A 20,191-nucleotide genomic window follows, 5' to 3' on the forward strand; every position below is an offset into this window, starting at 1 on the left:
AACCACTTCAGCCCCAGGAGACCCTCTTCCCGGTCAGGCCATTTTTTGCGATATAGGCTGTAACTTTAAATGACAATTGCGCGGTCGCGCAGCACTGTACCCAAAATGTACATCCTTTTTTCCCACAAATAGAGCTTTCTTTTGGTGGTATTTGATCACCTCTGCGGTTTTTATTTTTTGCGCTATAAGCAAAAGAACATCAACAAAAGAAGAGCAAAAAAAAAAGCACAAATTTACTTTTTGCTATAATAAGTATCCCAAATAGCCCAGTTTAGGCCAATATGTATTATTCTACATATTTTCGGTAAAAAAAAATCACAATAAATGTATATTGATTGGTTTGCACAAAAGTTATAGCCTCTACAAAATAGGGAATAGATTTAAGGCATTTTTTTTTTTTTTACTAGTAATGACAGCGATCTGCAATTCTTATTGTGACCATGACATTGTGGCAGACATATCGGACACTTTTGACACAATTTTGGGACCACTGACAGTTTTAAAGCGATCAGTGCTATAAATATGCACTGATTACTGTATAAATGTCACTGGCAGGGAAGGAGTTAACATTAGGGGCGATAAAGGGTTAAATTTGTTACCTAGGAAGTGATTCTAACTGTAGGGAGAGGAGACTAGACATGTGCAATTTGTTTCGTACGAATCTCAAATTCGTACGAATTTCCCAAAATTCGTACGAATTTCCCAAAATTCGTACGTTCAGGAGGATCCGAAATACGAATTGCCGTGCGTCCGAATTCTGTACGCAATACGAACTTTTGTTTTACGAATTTCGGATTTCGGATCAGTTGTCGTCATTATGCTTATGTCAGCACAGGGATGGTGGGAGCCCCTCATAATATGCACAGCAGAGGTACAGCACCCAGAAGAAATCAGCATAGCACAGGGATGGTGGGAGCCCCTCATAATAAGCAGCCCCAGGAGGAAGTCAGCATAGCACAGGGATGGTGGGAGCCCCTCATAATAAGCAGCCCCAGGAGGAGCAGGCGCAAACTGGACCAGCGGTGCATGGCAGACAATCCGCTTCTCTCTTTCTCATCTAATGAAACTTCGTATTTCGGATAGGAAATTCTTCAACGGAATTTAGTATTTCGGATAAAAACCAAACATCCATCAGCATCGACTGTCATATTGAGGTATATTTTAGCCTTTAAATTCATCGTAAAGAACGTTCGTACACGTTAACGAACCTAACGACAATTCGTATTTCGTACGAAACAGAATGGAATTTCGGACACGAAATACAAAGTACGAATTAATTTTAATACAAATCGAAACGGAACAGAACGAAACAAATTTATTGACGGCGCCCATGTCTAGAGGAGACTGACTAGGGGAGGAGACCAATCGGTGTTCATACTTAGTATAAACACACGATCGGTCTCCTTTCCCCTGACAGGATGTAGATCTGTGTGTTTACACACACAGATCCACAGTCCTGCTCTGTAACAAGCGATCGCGAGTGCCCAGCAGACATGGCGGACGACGGGCACGCTCTTTAACTCCTCTGTAATCCCCTATATCGCTGGGAAGCAGAGGACGTCATATGATGCCCACCTAGGATGGGAGATCCCATCTGAGGATGTCATATGAAAATGGGTGAGTAGGGAAGTAGATAAAGAGATAGCAATAAGAATTAAAGTACAGTTTTCCAACTGATTGCAATCTTTCCTAATGCAGTTTGCCAGTTTCCCTATGTTCATCTAACAACTTCCAATGTATTGACACAGTGACTGTTCAGTGCATCCTCCCTTTTAGCTTAACCAAAAGCCCTTTCATTTTAAGCAGGTCAGCCATAATTCAAAGGCCATGCAGAGCATTATGGTTTAAAAAAAAAATCTTCAGAGTGAGTCTCCACATATATTTACCAGGAAGTGAATCCAAAACCTACAGGATTTACATCAGATATATGGTAGCAGCGAACCTTATTCTTTTTCTTATCTCTATTTGTAACCATTTGTTTTTTACAGCATCATATATATTTTATATTGTAATTTCCCTACACTCTAAGCCCTTGTACACACGGTCGGAGATTCCGACGGAATGTGTCCGATCGGACCGTTTTGTCGGATATTCCGACTGTGTGTGGTCTACATCGGACTGTTTCCATCAGAGTATCCGACGGACAAAATGCTCCGATCGGACATACTCCGATCATGTGTAGAGAATTCCGATCGGACAAAGTGCCACGCATGCTCAGATCAAATTCCTACACCAAAGCTATTGGCTACTAGCATGAACGTAGTCCCGTCGTAACAAAATAACGTCATCATGTCGGATTTTCCGACAACTTTGTCCGACTGTGTGTATGCAACAGTTTCGGACAAAATCCGTCGGATAAAATCTGACGGATTTGGTTGTCAGAATCTCCAACCGTGTGTACAAGGGCTAAGTCTGGATTCACACCTATGCATTTTTTGTGCTTTTTGCAGATTTGCTCTACAGAACGTCTTCCATAGGAAACCATGTTAAATGGACTACAGTGAAAATCTGCAAAATGCAAAAAGCACTAAAACTGCATAGGTGTGAATCTAGCCTTAATGGTCACCTGTATTGATATTTGTAAAATTATTATTAGTGCACGTTTTTTGTCCCAAAAGTTGGAAAATCATTTTGACTGCTACCTTTTATTAGTGACTTTATTAGTGACTTTCTATTAGTGACTTTCTATAGAGAATGCTATTACTGCCATTCATGTTCCTTGTTACATATTAGGAAAACACCCCACATATGGACAGCCATATTGTTCCTATATTTGTTCCGCATAAAGCTAAATGGTTCGTTTTAGGCATTATTTTTTTTAAACCTAGTATATTGTACATAATGGAAAACAAAGATTCTAATGAATCGTATGCTGGAATATGTTCAGAAATACCCTTTTATTTCTCACAGACCCTAAAAATAATTACATGAATTCTTCTTCTTAAACTGGTAGATTACATAGAAGAATGATGTGGTCAAATAGGATACCACAATAGTCCTAAATTATGATGTCTGTTATTTGCATGTAAATATGGTATTTTCACAAATGCACAGAGAAAAGATTTCAGATTCAGATATTTTTATAGTATTTGGCTGGAATAAACTGTAGCTGTAAACTTCTAACCTCACATTTGCAGTGCCATTTTCAGGCAAAAGTAATTTTCCTGCACTTATGAATTGCCATAATGAAATGTACTGCAAGTGGTAGATGAATAAAACATTTACTTTTGTGATGCATTTCATTTTGTTGTAGGCTGAATATTTTTTGAGGAGATAATTCTGTGAATGTGTTCCAAAGGAAATAAAGCAAACAAAAGAAGGTAAAAATGCTACCATTCTAGGACTTAGGTGACAACAATAGCATCACCCTGAAAGAAAAAGCATACAGTGCTTCACAGTTGTAGGCATGTCATTGATAATCCTCATTGGGCTCCATTCACTAAAGCAGATCGAAAGCAGTATTTAGGTGCCTGGGCATACTTTCCCTAAATTCGCTATGCTGTTTTGCCTGAATATACAGCAAAATGCTGAAAACGCTATACAAATACCACGTGCAAAGGTGTTAAACTCACTTCACAGATAGAAATATTTAATTAAATGCATGTAGTAAATAAGTAGTGGTCCAGGCATATGGTAATGATGGAAGTGATGACTTTGGTCATCACACCTGAATGGGCAGGGCATGGCAATGTTAAAAAAAGTGAGCCGATTGACAATCTAATTTGGCTAGTCTACACTCATTTGTCGGCTGTACATGGCATTGCTCTACATCCCTAATGGAGCTTCCCCTTATAGCATATAGTCCATAAACCTAAGATCTAATTATTGAATTGACCATCCATCCAGTCCTGTGCATCCTGGGGAATTTGAAAAAATTGCACCTGGCCATTATTAGTAAGCGAGCAGGATAAAGCATGGAGTATTTTACCCCTAATTTCTGCTGATGTGAGCAGATGTGAGTGCCATTAGCTGGGTTGAGCTCTGGCAACTGGGCTAATTGATCCTGCTCTGAGCTTCAAGCTACACTGCAGATATTAGGCAGACACAGCTGAGCCTCTCCCATCTTCTGTCTGATAATCTGGCCATGCTTCTTAGCTTCTCAGCTATTCTCTGTTATTATTGCTGACCCTACTGCATACCTCTGCTGCCTTTCCCCGTTAGCTTGGCTTTCTTTTTTGATCATGGGGCTTGGGTGCTGTCAGGAAAGGTTCCATCCGCTGGTAACATCTATCATTTGGCGTGCAGTATTGAGGTCCACCAGCAGGGATCTCCTGGCAGTTTGGAACTGTCAGGAGAGCTTTCTCCTGCTGGTGTTATGTCATCTTTGGGCCGCAGTACTGGTGTCCACTAGCAGATGGATCCTGGCAGTGTGGAGCAGATATTACCTTCTGCAGTCAGGCATCACCTGAGCTTTATAGCAGGTAATAGTATAAATACCCGGCAAGTGCACACACACCTTGCCCTGGTATTGTCCTTGAGCCCTAACCTGCAACCTGTTATCTGTGATCCTGATTCCTGTATCCTGAACCTGTTGTACCGGATTCTGTCTGTTCCTGCAGCCCTAGATCCTTGTCCTGCAGCGTGATCCCTTCCACCTTGCCCCTGTTTATTTACTTATGGCCACCCCATCTGCTGATCTTCTGTTTATGACCCTGGCCTGGCTTGACTATGATTCTGGTATTCCTTTTGCTATATATGCTGGTTGGTTTGTCATCACTGTTTGGTTGTTTGGTTTTCTCAATCTGTTTTGTATTGGTGGTGTATTCACATTTATATACATTCACCTTAATAAACTTACTTTTTTCACTTATTTATGTTTGGTTCACTCTGTTTCAGTCAGACAGTTCTGGTCACATCTGATTTATGACAGAATACCAGGGCCATCCCTGACCAGAATTGGCTGCACAGGGGAGCTGTTTTTTATTCAGTTTGTTTGCAAACATGGATGCTGATGAGGTTATTTTTCTCTGCTGGCATCTGAAAGTGGTGAATATTGCCGCCAGGCTTTGAAAGGATGGTCTTGTGACCAGTTGTTTGAAACTATCCGTTTGATTCACTCCCTGGTTGATCAGGGTTATATACTGTTTGTGGAGGTGCAGCCTTTTTATCAAAGTCTGTAATGAGCTGGCACTGCCCTGTATTCTACAGAGCCATGATGATTTATCTCCCCTTTTAGTATGAATCAGGTTGTATCCCTGTTGTTTTTCTTCAAGCTGATCCTGCTGATTTTTGTGAGCACTACTGTTGAGTGCATTGTGTCTGCTCAGTCTTTTGTTAGACAGGGAGATTTAAAACTACAGTTTGAACAACCTATACTTTTGGCATGCTCTGACATGATGCAATTAGCCCCAGCCAAACAAACCACCTCTGCCATAAGACACTAGACTACCCAAATGTATGTTTCCCCATCACCCATGTCAACCTCAGTCACAGCCCAGTATACATTGCTCCCAACCAAATACGCATATCCAGTCTCTGCTCCCTGTACCTATCCTGCATTCAACCCACCTGCCTCTTCTCAGCTGCCTTCAAACCCACAAGAACTTCTTCTCAGCTGCCTTCAAACCCACAAGAACTTCCTCAGCTACTGTTACCTCTTCTCTGCCATATCCCAATCCTCCTTTCCAGTCTGCTGCACCCCTTACCTACAATCCTGCAGTTACCTACATAGCTTCAGTGGCTAAGCCAAAGAAAAAAAACTAAAGTTTTTTCCAACCAAAATGATCCTACCATTAACCCAACCTGCCTCCACACCCACCAATCTGTCCCTGCTTGCAGTACTGGTGCCAGTATCCCAACCTGGAGTTTCGGTGCCAGTATCCCGGCCTGAAGTTCCGGTGCCACTATCCCAGCCTGAAGTTCCGGGGGCCACTATCCCAGCCCAAAGTGCAAGTGTTCCAGCCTGAAGAGCCAGAGCCAGTGTTCCAGCCTGAAAAAACAGAGCCAGAGCCAGCGTTCCAGCCTGAAGAGCCAGAGCCAGCGTTTCAGCCTGAAGAGCCAGAGCCAGCGTTTCAGCCTGAAGAGCCAGAGCCAGCGTTTCAGCCTGAAGAGCCAGAGCCAGTGTTCCAGCCTGAAGAGACAGAGCTAGCATTCCAGCTTGAGGTCCAGTGCCTGTTTCCCGGTCTGAGGTTCTGGTGCCTGTTTCCTGGTTTGAGGTTCTGGTGCCTGTTTCCCGTCTGAGGTTCTGGTGCCTGTTTCCTTGTCTGAGGTTCCAGTGTCTGTTTCCTGGTCTGAGAGTACGTTGCCAATTTTCCAGCCCGTGGAGCCTGTTTCCCAGGCTGATGTGTTCCTGTCTGCTGCCCAAGCTGATGTGTTCATGTCTGCTGACCAGCCTGATGTGTTCCTGTCTGCTGACCAGCCTGATGTGTTCCTGTTTGCTGCCCAGCCTGATGAGCCTCTGTCTGCTGCCCAGCCTGATGAGCCTCTGTCTGCTGCCCAGCCTGATGTGTTCCCGTCTACTGCCCAGCCTGATGTGTTCCTGTCTGCTGCCCAGCCTGATGTGTTCCTGTCTGCTGTCCAGCCTGGTGAGCCTCCGTCTGCTGTCTAGCCTGATGTGCCACTGTCTGCTGCACAGCCTGATGCATCTCTGTCTGCTGCCCAGCCTGATGAGCCTCTGTCTGCTGCCCAGTCTGATGTGTTCCTGTCTGCTGCCCAGCCTGATGTATTCCTGTCTGCTGCCCAGCCTGATGTGCCATTATCTGCTGCCCAGCCTGATGTGCCACTGTCTGCCACCCAGCCTGATTTTCCCATGCCTGCTGACCAGCTTAAAGTGTCTGTGCCTGCTTCCCAGCTTGAAGTGCCCATGCCTGCTGCCCAGCTTGATGTGCCTGTACCTGCTGCCTCGCTTAATGTGCCCATACCTGCTGCCCAGCTTGATGTGCCCATGCCTGCTGCCAAGCTTGATGTACCCGTGCCTGCTGCCCAGCTTGATGTGCCAGTACCTGTTGCCCAGCTTGATGTGCCAGTACCTGTTGCCCAGCTTGATGTGCCCTTGCCTGCTGCCCAGCTTGATATGCCTGTGCCCGCTGCCCAGCTTTACATGCCCCTGCCTGCTGCCCAGCTTGATGTGCCTGTGCCTGCTGCCCAGCTTGATGTGCCTGCTGCCCAGCTTGATGTACCCATGCCTACTGCCCAGCTTGATGTGCCTGCTGCCCTGCCTGATGTGGCTGTGCCTGCTGTCCAGCTTGATGTGCCCATGCCTGTTGCCCAGTTCGATGTGCCTGTTGCCCAGTTCATTGTGCCTGTCATGGATCTGCCACCTAGGGGTTAGAATAGTGCAGACTAATTTCAGTGATTGGCAACAGGCTGCCTTATTTAAACACCTCAGCAGCACTGTGTCTTTGCTGTCTGATCTGCAGCTCATACCTGTTCATGTGACTTCCTGTTCCTGTGATCAAATCTGTTTCCTGTGTTTGACCCGGCTTGTTTGACTAGGATTGATCTCTGTTATCCTGACCATGGCCTGCCTTGTAACCACGCTCAGCTCTACACTGTTTGATATCCTGTTTCCGAACTTTGCCTGTATCCTGACCATTCTCTGCCTGTCGTCTATATCTACATCTGATCATCTGTTACCAAACCCGGCTTGTCTGACTACATATTCAGTGTCTCCCCAGCTTTCCAGCCTGCTTCCTGTTTCCTACTGTACCAGCTGAACTGACAAGATCAAAGACGAACCAGGTACCTATACACCGCCAGGCTCTTGCGGCCACTGTTGCAACACCGGTGCCCCTTGAGCCGAGATTGTACGAGACAGCCTTCCCACTGTACATCAGGCTCATCCGGCAAGTACGTAACAGTATCAGACAGCCATGTCTGAGCCTGCAAGTAGGAAGTTGGTCATGGATGACATCTGTCAGCGCCTTGCAGCCCTTACCCAAGCAGTCAAATCTCTACAGGAGGGTTATACACAACTGGAGCAGCGTATACAGAATCTAGCTACACCAGCAAGCGCTGATGCGCCTTCTGCTTCAGTGGTGATGTTGCCCCCTGAACCCAGAGTTCCAGCACCAGAGAGATTTTCAGGTGACGGGGAAAATTTAGATCCTTCTGTAATGCATGTGAACTGTACTTCGCCCTGCAAGCTCGAACTTTCTCCCTTGAAGCCACCAAAGTAGGATTCCTCATATCAATGCTTCAGGGTGAACCCCAGTCGTGGGCTCATTGGATTTTGGAGAAGAACGATATCTTGTTACAGTCCATGTCCGCCTTCTTCGGCATGATGGTCGAATTATACGATGACCCACAACGAACCACCACAGCAGAGGCTGCCCTTCATGCACTCAGCAAGGCCGCAGAAGATTATGTTACAGACTTTAGATGCTGGAGTGCAGACACACAGTGGAATGATGCAGCGCTGCGACACCAGTTCCGCTTGGGGTTATCAGAAGGTCTGAAAGACGAATTGGCACGTGTCGGAGTCCCAAATACCCTGGAGGCCCTTATCACACTGACCATTCAAATTGACCGTCAGCTCCGTGAGCGACGATCCAAAAGATCAGCCCAGCAGCCACGTCCGGTCTGGATGATGCCCCGGATCCCAGCTCCTACTCACTCTGCACCTGTTAGCTTCACTCCAGTTGAGCCAGCTCCTGTTACTATTGCCACCGAAGCACCAGAGCCTATGCAAGTTGGCTTAATATGCCCCTCTCTGTTTCTGGAGGAACACCTGCACTGACGACAGAACAACCTCTGCCTATCCTGTGGGGAAGCGGGCCACTATGTACGTTCAAGTCCAACCAAGACACGTAAGTGGCGGATGTTTTCTTCCGTTAATAACTTTTCTTCATCTACCAACGCCACCAACCTAACCCTTCCCATCTTTTTCCAGCTGCTAGAAAGGGAAGTGCCAGATACTGCGTTCATTGATTCCGGGGCCTGCAGTTGCTTCATCGATCTAACCTTTGCAACACAACAACGTATCCCCTTAAGACCTAAAGCACAAGGACTTTCTGTTTTTCTAGCTGACGGGTCATGTATCAAGTCCAGACCTGTGACCCAAGAGACATTTCCCTTACCTGTGTTGACCTCCTCCCAACATAAGGAAATCCTAAGCCTCAATGCCATCTTTTCCCCACTATTCCCTGTTATTCTGGGCCTACCCTGGCTGCAGGCGCATAATCCATGAGTTGACTAGGCCACAGGGAGAATTGACTCAGCCTATTGCCAGGAACACTGCCTTCCAAGATCCCCAGCTTCTTCTACAACACTACTTTGTGTGGACTCTCAGTCTGAGGTGCGGCAAGTCATACCTGAGCCATACCATGAGTTCCTGGATGTCTTTAGTAAGCGAGGGGCTTACACTCTTTCCCTGCATTGGCCATACAACTGCCCAATTGAACTGCTTCCAGGGTCTGAAATCCACTGTGGTAGAAGCTTTCCCCTCGCTGAACAGGAGGCACTAAAAGAGTATATCCAAGAAAACTTGAAAAAAGGATTCATTGGACCCTCTACCTCCCCAGCAGGAGCAGAAATATTTTTCGTTGAGAAAAAGGACTACTCCCTATGACCTTGTGTGGACTATCAGGATCTCAACAAAATTGCAGTTAAAAAACGGTATCCTCTCCCTCTATCACCTGAACTATTTCAGAGATTAAGGTCGGCAACCATTTTCAACTAGATCTACAATTTAGTCCGCATCCATCAAGGGGATGAGTGGAAGACAGTTTTTCGCACCCGATTCGACCACTATGAATACCTGGTGATGCCCTTTGGACTATGCAATGCTCCAGCTGCCTTCCAACACTTTGTCAATGACATATTCCGAGACTTTCTGGATATATTTTTGATTGTTTACCTAGATGACATCTTGATTTTTTCAATTTCTCTAGACTCTCATCGAGATCATGTCAAAAGGGTGCTGAGCCAGTTCCGCCAACACGGACTATATGCTAAAGGTGAAAAATGCGAGTTTGAACGAAGCAGCATCCAATTCCTAGGACTGATAATCTCCCCTGAAGGCATCAAGAAGGACTCTGAAAAAGTCTCTGATATCTTAGACTGGCCTGCACCTACCATCAAGAAGGGAGTGCAACGCTTCGTAGGATTTGCCAACTTTTACAGAAGGTTCATTAGGGGCTTCTCCGCTATCATAACCCCTGTCACACAGCTGACTAAACAGAACCTCCTCTTCCATTGGACACCCAAGGCACAAGCCACATTTGATACCTTGAAGGGACTGTTTACTTCAGCACCTGTTCTTGGTCACCCAGACCCGTCTCTGCCATATACACTAGAAGTAGACGCATCTGAAGTCGCTATTGGAGCAGTCATCTCCCAATGCCAAGGCCCTAAGGATCTGATGCATCCAGTAGCCTTTTTCTCCCACAGGCTGTCTCCAGCAGAGAGAAACTATGATGTTGGGGATCGAGAATTACTGGCCATAAAGGCAGCTTTAGAAGAGTGGAGGTACCTCCTGGAGGGAGCAGGGTATCCCATATTGATCTATACTGACCACAAAAATCTTGAGTACCCGAGGACTGCTAAACGCCTATAGCCACATCAAGCACATTGGGCCCTGTTCTTTTCCCGATTTGTTTTCCACATTACCTATGGGCCGGGTTCAAAGAATGTCAAACCAGATGCACTGTCTCGTATGTTTGATGACCTCAAGGAACCACCAGTGGCAGATACCATCTTGTCAGAAAATAACTTATTACAGATATTCCTTGCCCTCCAGGGGTCACGCTGACACTCCAGGAAGGATTGCTGTTTAACTGAAGCAAGGTATTTGTGCCTGAATGTCTACGTATAACCATTTTGGGTCTGTGTCATGATCATCCCCTAGCAAGTCATTTCGTGGTGCACAAGACGCTTGATCTCCTGAAACGCACATTCTGGTGGCCAGACCTCCCAGTTGCGGCATTTCCAGTGCATTATATCCATACTCCCGTCTTCCTTAGTACTCTCTCGTTATGTCTGTAAACTGTACTTGTAACCTATAGTAAATACCACCTTGATAATTACATAGCAAACAATATTCTTGAAAAGCAACTAATCTGTATGCAAAATCAATTTTAAAAAGTGGACCGCCACTACCTACTGTAGCTGGTGTATTTTCTGGAGTTGCAGGTACACTCTTAACCACTGTCATGAATTTGGTGTTCCTATGCAAAGCTGCTATGTCATATTACTGACTATCATCTAGTGCCACATTAGTGTGGTGGCATGTCTATTTAGTTATTTGTGAGGTAGTACTGTCCCCGGGGGATTTTCAACATTAATAGTATTTCATTATGTTGCTGTACTTTCCACTTATGCTACATGTAGAAATGGAACACAATTGTGGAACTACCATACATATGCTCTTTTTGGATTATTCACTTTTCATGTTGCATTTTTTCTAGACATTTTATAACAATGAAACACTAAACTATTTGATTTATATAAGATATATGGATAGACCACTGTGACAATGCAAATGTCAAAATTGAACACAATAGTTATGTAAGGTATATGTTATGGTTAATTTGCCCTCTTAATTTTTTAGTTTTTTTGTGACATGACACTATCAGTAAAGAATGTTTCTTTATAGTCCTTGTTCTCTGTCTCGATCCGTTGTTGTGATAGACAAGACAGAAAGGTGTAATATTGTAAGACGATACAGCACTAACAGTATTTGTAATGATGAAGTGACAGTCCTGACAGATAATAAATGATAGTATGCATACAAACCAGTAACAAGTGGCATTCAATCACTGTCCAATATTTTTACACATTGAAGGACAATGCGATCTTCCTAGATAGCAGTTACTGAGCAGTGCTGACAGCTTCTTAATACTCTTCACTTGTTCCAAAAGTATTTTGAAATATCAGCATTTTAATTCAAATTTTTAGGAATCATTTTAAATAAAATGTATAACTTTTGAGGCATACCTGCCCCGATATCTCAAGTTTTATGCTTTACCTAATTTAACTTGACTACTAAAACAGTTGTTTGTTTTCTGTAGTACCATCTAACCTCATATTGATATGATACTTTATCATGAAAGCTGTGAATCCTTCAGATGCTCCTATTGTTGGTCACTGAAATTTGGACATACTGGATGCTGCATATTGGAACTGTACTGTATATTAACCACTTAATCTCCAGAAGTTTTTTACCCCCTCCATGACTAGGTCATATTTTTTCTATTCAGCGCTGTGCTAATTTAACTGACAACTTTGGGGACATGCAAGACTGTAAGCAAATAAAATGTATGTTTTTTTCACACATAAAAAAGTTTTCTTTTGGCAGTATTTAATCGCCACTCTCTTTTTTTTTGCAAGAAAGACAGACAATTTTTTCAAAAAAATCTTCTTTCTGTTATAAAACATATCTAATTAAACCACATTTCTTCATTAATTTAGACCAAACTGTATTCTGCCTTTGGTAGAAAAAAATCTCAATAACTGTATATAAATTGGTCTCTGTGAAAATTATAGCATCTACAAGCTATAGCACATGTTTAGTTGCAAATGTATCAATCGTGATGTACTCACTGCTTGTCTCATTTCTTGAGGTCCTTAAAGCGGAGGTCCATCCTAAAATAAAAATTAACATTCTCCAAAAAATCTATAAAAAAACATTAAATTATTTTTTTTTTACTTACCAGAAATGCCTGTTGCTAGCCAGTCTTCCTAATCTGCCATTTCCTATACTGCGGAGCTCTTCTTTTTCTTCCTCTTATTTCATTCTCCCAACTTTGTGGGAAACAGTTTGGGCATGGCCCCTCCTTGTTCCAACATGACTGTGCACCAGTGCACAAAGCAAGGTCCATAACTAATCTACTGGTGCTACTGGTCTGTTCTATTGATGTAGACGCAATTGCTTTCCCCTGTTTCCCAGGGAGTATTGGGACATACATATGTACAGAATCTGACTGATACTTCAGGCAGTTACACAGTATTCAGGAAACAGTGAGTACCAGCCTTTTGGACTTCCTTTGGCCTCTTTTGGGAGTGTATTTTCTTTTTTGCATGCATACTTCTGCTGAGGACTCCCTGTCAAGTGCCAGTTTACCTTCACTTTAAAGGGGGTACCTTCACCCTGAAGGAATAGTTCAGATTTAGTGTCCTCTTCTGCAAGTTGTTAAAGTTTACCCTTAGCTTATCCCAGTTCTCTAACAAAAAACACAAATAAATACCATGTGCATGGCTGTTGTGTACCTATCAAGGAATGAAACCTGGGACCAAACAGCTAGACCAGTCATGGCTCTGTGCTACAAAATATTTATAATATTTATAATGTAGTCATATCAAAATAATAGTTTACAGTGTAGGGATTTTATGTATATCATTAATATTTGATTATGAAATCATGTCATCTCTGTAGTTAGAAGTTTCCAATTAATTACTATTTCACCACAAGAGTAAAGATCATACATTAAAAATCACCAGACTCTTCAGGGCATTCTATATATTTTAGATAGAATCACATAAGTCCAACTTGCTATAGTAAAATATGAATTTAATCTATAACATAGTATTTAATGAAATTCATCTCCCTGGTCCTACGGTGCCTTCTGGTGGCCAAGTGAGTTAATCTGTAGTTAAACACAGGGTTGATGACTATAATACACCTTCTGGGCCAGGTTTTTTAAAGTTTTATGAATGTATTGTCTGTCACTCAATAAAATAACAAGTGAGGTAGACAGGAGACAGATGCCAATCATCTAGATCACATCATCTAAGACACATCATCTGAAGGGCACTCATCATCACACCATCAAGACACACACACGCCCATTATCTAGAAATGGCATCATCTGGGAGACTTCATCATCAAATCACTCACCTCACACAGATCCAACCTAGCTAGACACCATTTTGGGGAAGACCAACTCCACCCATTTACCAGCAGCCATCTTAGGACAGCCAGTAGCCATTTTAAAGGGTAATTCCAGTTTTGTATATATTATTAATTTTCTATGTGCAATTATTTTATGCTAGCAGATTTGATACCGCTTCAGATATCCTAACTCCCAAGAAAGTGGTCATTTTAATTGGCCGTTTTGGCATAACTTTATATGGACTTCACCTAGTAACTTGACCGCAGTGGGTTCACAGATCAAGCTAGTCAAATGCAAAAATGCTAAATTTTATCAGTTAGGATGCCTACAATAGGGGAAATTAAATATTTAGATGAATCCAACAGATATGCCAAGGCTTTATTAATTCATTGTAAATTCAATTGTCTGTGTCAACCTAATAATCAAACTGTTAGTGGTGTTTGTAAGTGACTTATTGTAAATACATATAAATTTATTTTTGATACTCTCAGTTTATACTTACACCAATCTTATTTGCCAGTGAACATGACATTCATAGGGGCTGCCACATACCAGCAGGCTAGACTTATATGGCTTATAGAAGCTAGGACTGTTAAAGGTGACTCTAAACTAAGTTATATTCCCTGGCCACTCATATAGAGGCAAATACTACAGTACATTGGTTTTGACACAATTGGCTTGTGTGATACACAAGATACAATGTCTGGTACATAATCAGTCCAGACACTAAAAAAGTCTCACTCTTGTGGTATTATCATACTAAGGAGGAGTAGTAGAATGTGTTTTGGAGTGTAATTCTAAATATGCCCACGCTATGTGTGAGGAATTATCTTATTAAATGTCCAACTCTGTGTAAAAAAAAAAAAAATACATATATATATATATATATATATATATATATATATATATATATATATATTAAAAAAAATTCTTTCCACGTATTCCTTACATTTTTGGCAACAAAGGAAGTCTCCAAAATACTCATCATGCCTCTAAAAAAAATATCTTGGGGTATTTACTCTCCAAAATTTGATCATTGTATGGGTGTTTCCACTGCCCTAGTGTTCTAGGGCCTCCAAAAGTATAATAGGTATCCAGTAAATTAGATGTGTAATTTAGGCCCCTAGAAAGCCTGAAGGTGCCCCTTAAATTTTGGGAGCCTATGTTGCTAGGCTGTAAAAAAAGTCTCATGCATGTGGTAACTGTCACACTTAGGAGGAGTAGCACAATGTGTTTTGGGATGTATTTCCTATGATGTGTTCCTATTAGTAAGAAATATCTTACTAATTGATAACTTTGGGTAAAAATATATCTTCATTTTCTTTCCTGAATTTTCCAAATACCTTTGAGATGACACCTTGGAGTGTTTGCCTTCCAAAATGGGGTCATTTTGTGGGTGTTTCAACTCTTTTGGTGCTCTAGGGCCTCCAGAAATGTGATAGGTAGTCAGGAAATTAGATGTTTAATCTATGCCTCTGAAATGCCTGAAGGTGCTCCCTGGATTTTGGGCCCCTCTATGCATCTAGGTTGTAAAAAAGTTTCACACATGTGGCATTCCTATACTTAGGAGGTGTAGTAGTATGTGTTTTGGAGTGCAATTTTAAGAATGCCCATGCTTGGACTAAGCTCCAGTGTTTAAGGTAAAACATGTCAGAGGGCGTGGCTTGTGGAGTAGTGCAAGGCTGAGACCATCTTACATATGTTAACCATATAGGCAGGATAGGATTGAGCGGCGATTTTTCAAAGTATGCTACACACTACTATATGGTGATATTTTCAGCCAGCACCCCATTCTTAAGTACCAGCAGGACTATATACACTCTCCTTCTTTGCTTAGAGCGACACTAAAAGCATCAGTATGCCCATGCTATGTGTGAGAAATAACTTGTTAAAATTACAGCTTTGTGAAAAAAATATATTTAATTTCTTAATTTTCCACAATTGTGACAAAAACATTTTGTCGACTAAATTAATACTATTTTAGTCGACTAAAATATGACTAAAACTAAAACAATTGAGATGACTAAAATACGACCAAAACTAAAATGGTATTTTAGTCAAAAGATAATAACTAAAACTAAATTGAAATTTGATGTCAAAATTAACAATGCACTACCATACAAGAATATGTAGGGGTACTTTTCCAAGCTGCTAAAAGAAAGAAAATAGGAAAAGGTGTTTTTTTAATTTTTTTATTTAATGTTGGTAATATATTCAGGTAATATGTGCAATGGCATTACAGTCAATAGGGTTTACAGTTTTTTTTTTTTTTTTTTTATATATATTTTCAAGTTGTACTTCTGTTTATCAAAAAACAATATTTTTGTTTGCTTATGAAACTTGTTTTTATTTATAAAGACATTATACTGTATATCACAACGGCTAAATCTGTGTCTGTAGTGCATGTTCAAACCTTAATACCATACATAATAACATGTTATTCTATTTTTACTCCAGGAGTATAAAATAAGTTTAGCAATTCTAAAGAAATTCTTAAATAATGCATTCAAATTTAACTAAACCCATTCGATTTTAGTCAACTAAAAAGTACTGGAGATTTTTTTTGACTAAAATGTACTGGAGCTTTTAGTTGACTAAAATGTACTGGGGATTTTCGTTGACTAAAATACACTGGATATTTTAGTTGACTAAAATACACTGGAAATTTTAGTCAACTAAAATACACTGGAGATTTTAGTCAGCTAAAATACGACTGAAACTAAAACAATTCAGATGACTAAAATTCGACTAAAACGAAAAAGGGCATTTTAGTCAAAAGACTAAAACACGACTAAAACTAAAATGACATTTTAGTTTAATGACTATAACTAAAATTAAATCGAAATTTGACTTCAAAATTAACACTGCTCAAGAAATTAGATTAGAAATTAGGCAGTGCATCAGGACTGATCATTTTTCAAATATACAGTATATATACACACTATACCACAGATTGTAGACTCTATAACTTTCACATTGACTAAATAATATACACTAATTTAGGTTATTTCAACCAAATTATTGTAACAGAATATATGTTGGCCTACATTTATGAAGAAGAGTATTTATTTGCAAAATTTTAAAAAAAAAAATTTTTTTTTTTCAAAACATTATTTTTTTTCATTTTTATATCAAAAAGTCAGAAATACAGTAGTGATTAAACACCGCCAAAAGAAATCTCGAGATCTGTCCCAAATTTCAGTTTTGTCCAGTGTTGCATAAGTCATTTTTCGTGGTATGACAGTGCTGAAAGCTGAAAAGTGGTCTGAACTGTAAGGGGGTGAAAGTGTCTGAGGTGGTTGAAAAAGAAAAGCTGGCAAAGCTACATAATTTGGTTTTGTGTAACAACAGCACATATGCCATAATGCATTAAAAGCAGGCTTGACTTAAATTGGTAACGTTAGATGTAAAGTGTAAATTTATAAAAGCTTAGCTTTGATTTTATTGTGGAAGCTGAACAAAATTCCAAGACCATTAAAAGACTCAATGAAGCAATCTACAAAATGCCTGTTACATAAAGGCGACAGTCCGTGTGATCTAGTAAGTACATAATGGAGAGATTGCCCATGGGACAACTTGTATGATATTGTGAAAGAGAAAAATTCAAATATAGCATGACATTTCATAAAGTATCATACCTCAAATGCTGTCATACACTGTCATACAACATATTAATTAAAAAAAAAAAGTTAATTTTTTTTAAAAAATATGCAAAAGGGAATAATTTTCATTTTTACATTGTGCACTAGAATCCCTTATGAAATAAATTATGAATACATTCTTTCACATTTTTATGAGTAGTATTTCTGTAAAGTTGCCCCCCTTTTGCACTGTTTGAAATGAAATGTTCAGCAGGTTGATTTATGATTTGATGTTTAAATACTATTGGGCTACATATGTTCATTTATCCTTTATATATAAAAGAAAAATGTATTTGCAAAACAAAAAACTGCTTTGATAAAGTAAATTAGTTTAATTTAATTTTAAGTATTATAGGCTTGTACTTAGTTTAGTTTTGTTTTAAGTGATACATGGAATTACGGTATATGTAATGGTCTGGTAATTTAAAGTCATAAATAAGTAATATAATAGCTGATACATACTGTACATTTTTTATTGGTGGTTTTAAAATTTTAGGTTTAGAGACACTTATTTCTGCTACTATTTGATTAAACGTTGTAAATAGAACAAAATGAATTTGAGTCCAGACTCTCTTGATATGATTTTGCTGGATTTAAATAAAGGAAGATAAACCAGCTTTATTGGTAAGCAGTTATCTAACGTACAGTGCCTTGGAAACTTTTTCATACCCCTTGAAATTTTCCACATTTTATGATGTTACAATCAAAAATTGAAACAGATTATCTTGGGATTTTATGTAATAGACCAGCACAAAATGGCACATAATTGTAAAGTGGAAGGAAAATGATAAATGCTTTTCAATTTTTTTTCCAAATAAATATGTAAAAAAAGTGTGGTGTGCAGTTGTCCCCCTGAGTCAAAACTTTGTGCAACCACCTTTTGCTGAAATTACAGCTGCAAGTCTTTATGGATATGTCTTTTCCACCTTTACACAACTAGAAAGTGACATTTTTGCCCACTCTTCTTTGCAAAATAGCTCAAGCTCTGTCAGAATGGATGGAGAGTGTCTGTGAACAGCAATTTTCACGTCTTGCCACAGATTCTCAATTGGATTTAGGTCTGGATTTTGACTGGGCCTTTCTAACACATAAATATATTTTTATCTAAACCATTCCATTGTAGCTCTGGCTGTATGTTTAGGATTGTTGTCCTGCTGGAAAGTGAATCTCCACCCCCAGTCTCAAGTCTTTTGCAGACTCTAACAGGTTTTCTTCTAAGATTGCCTTGTATTTGACTCCATCCATCGTCCCATCAATTTTGACCAGCTTCCCTGTCCCTTCTGAAGAAAAGCATCCCCACAACATGATGCTGCCATCAACACGTTTCACAATGGGAATGGTGTGTTCAGGGTAATGTGCAGTGTTAGTTTTCTGCCACAGATAACGTTTTGTTTTCAGGCCAAAAAGGCAAATTTTGGTCCTTGTGACCAGAGCACCTTCTTCCACATGATTGCTGTGTTCCCCACATGGCTTCTCGCAAAACTGCAAACTGGACTTCTTATGGCTTTCTTTCAACAATGGCTTTCTTATTGCCACTCTTCCATAAAGGTCAGATTTGTGGAGTACACAACCGTTTTCCTGTGGGCAGATTATCCTACCTGAGCTGCGGATTTCTGCAGCTCCTCTAGAGTTACCATGGACCTCTTGGCTGCTTATCTGATTAATTCTCTCCTTGCCCGGTCTGTCAATTTATGTGGATGGCCATGTCTGGGTAGGTTTGCAGTTGAGCCATACTCTTTCCATTTTCCAATAATGAATTGAACAGTGCTCCGTGAGATGTTCAAAGCTTGATATTGTGCATAAACATACAAAAAAGAAAAAAAAAATTATTTCACATATAAAATGTTGTACATTCATGTTGTCAAGGATGACCTTAAAGAACTGTGGACTATAGGGGTCACGTGTTCTTCAAGATCAATAAGGCCAGAGAGAACATTAGAGATACTACTTATAACAGGACTCAACTGTCTGATGAAACTAACATAGATAAAGATTACTGAACATTTCGAGAAAAGAATTCCCTCCGTCTCATGGGTATAAGAATAGGTCACCCATCTTGTGTTATTTTTATGTAGGTTTGTGAGTAGCTTCCGCATAATCGGTCCTTGCACTCATAAGTGTAAGTGAAATACCACACACACTAAGAGAGTTAACAGAGAGTTTTCCCTAAGAGAAAAAGGACAGAAAGAAGAAAGAAAGAAAAGAAACTAAGAGTAGCTAATCTCCAGGAATTCCTCCCATCCCGTCATCATTCACCAAACTACCTGGGACTCCCTAAGTACAGTACGCCACCCAAGGCTCCCTGGTGGACTTAAACTTTGCAACTGTATCCTCCAAGGAACTAATAATTTTCTCTTGAGCCATTATCCAGTAGATTTTCCTTTTGGCTGCGGTGATGAAGACCTTTGGTTGTCTATGGTTAGTTTTGCTCCCAGTAAAATATAAAAGATCTTGGGTGGCTCTAGTGGTGTCAGGTATTTGGGCATTGAGTAGTGCTATGGCAGGATCCTTGGGGATCTGACAACCGCTCACCCTATACAAGTCTATGGGAGAAATCTAAATTGCTAATTTTAAAGGCTAATATGCAAGTTACTGTCCTAAAAAGTGTTTGGGGACCCGGGTCCTGCCCCAGGGGACATGGATCAATGCAAAAAAAGTTTTAAAAACTGCAGTTTTTTCAGGAGCAGTGATTTTAATAATGATTAAAGTGAAACAATAAAAGTGTAATATTCCTTTAAATTTCGTACCTGGGGGGTGTTTATAGTATGCCTGTGAAGGGGC

The sequence above is a fragment of the Lithobates pipiens genome, unplaced genomic scaffold (genome assembly GCF_037356315.1).
Source record: "Lithobates pipiens isolate NorthernLeopardFrog02 unplaced genomic scaffold, aLitPip1_a1.2 Scaffold_1, whole genome shotgun sequence".
Taxonomy (NCBI): Eukaryota; Metazoa; Chordata; class Amphibia; order Anura; family Ranidae; genus Lithobates; species Lithobates pipiens.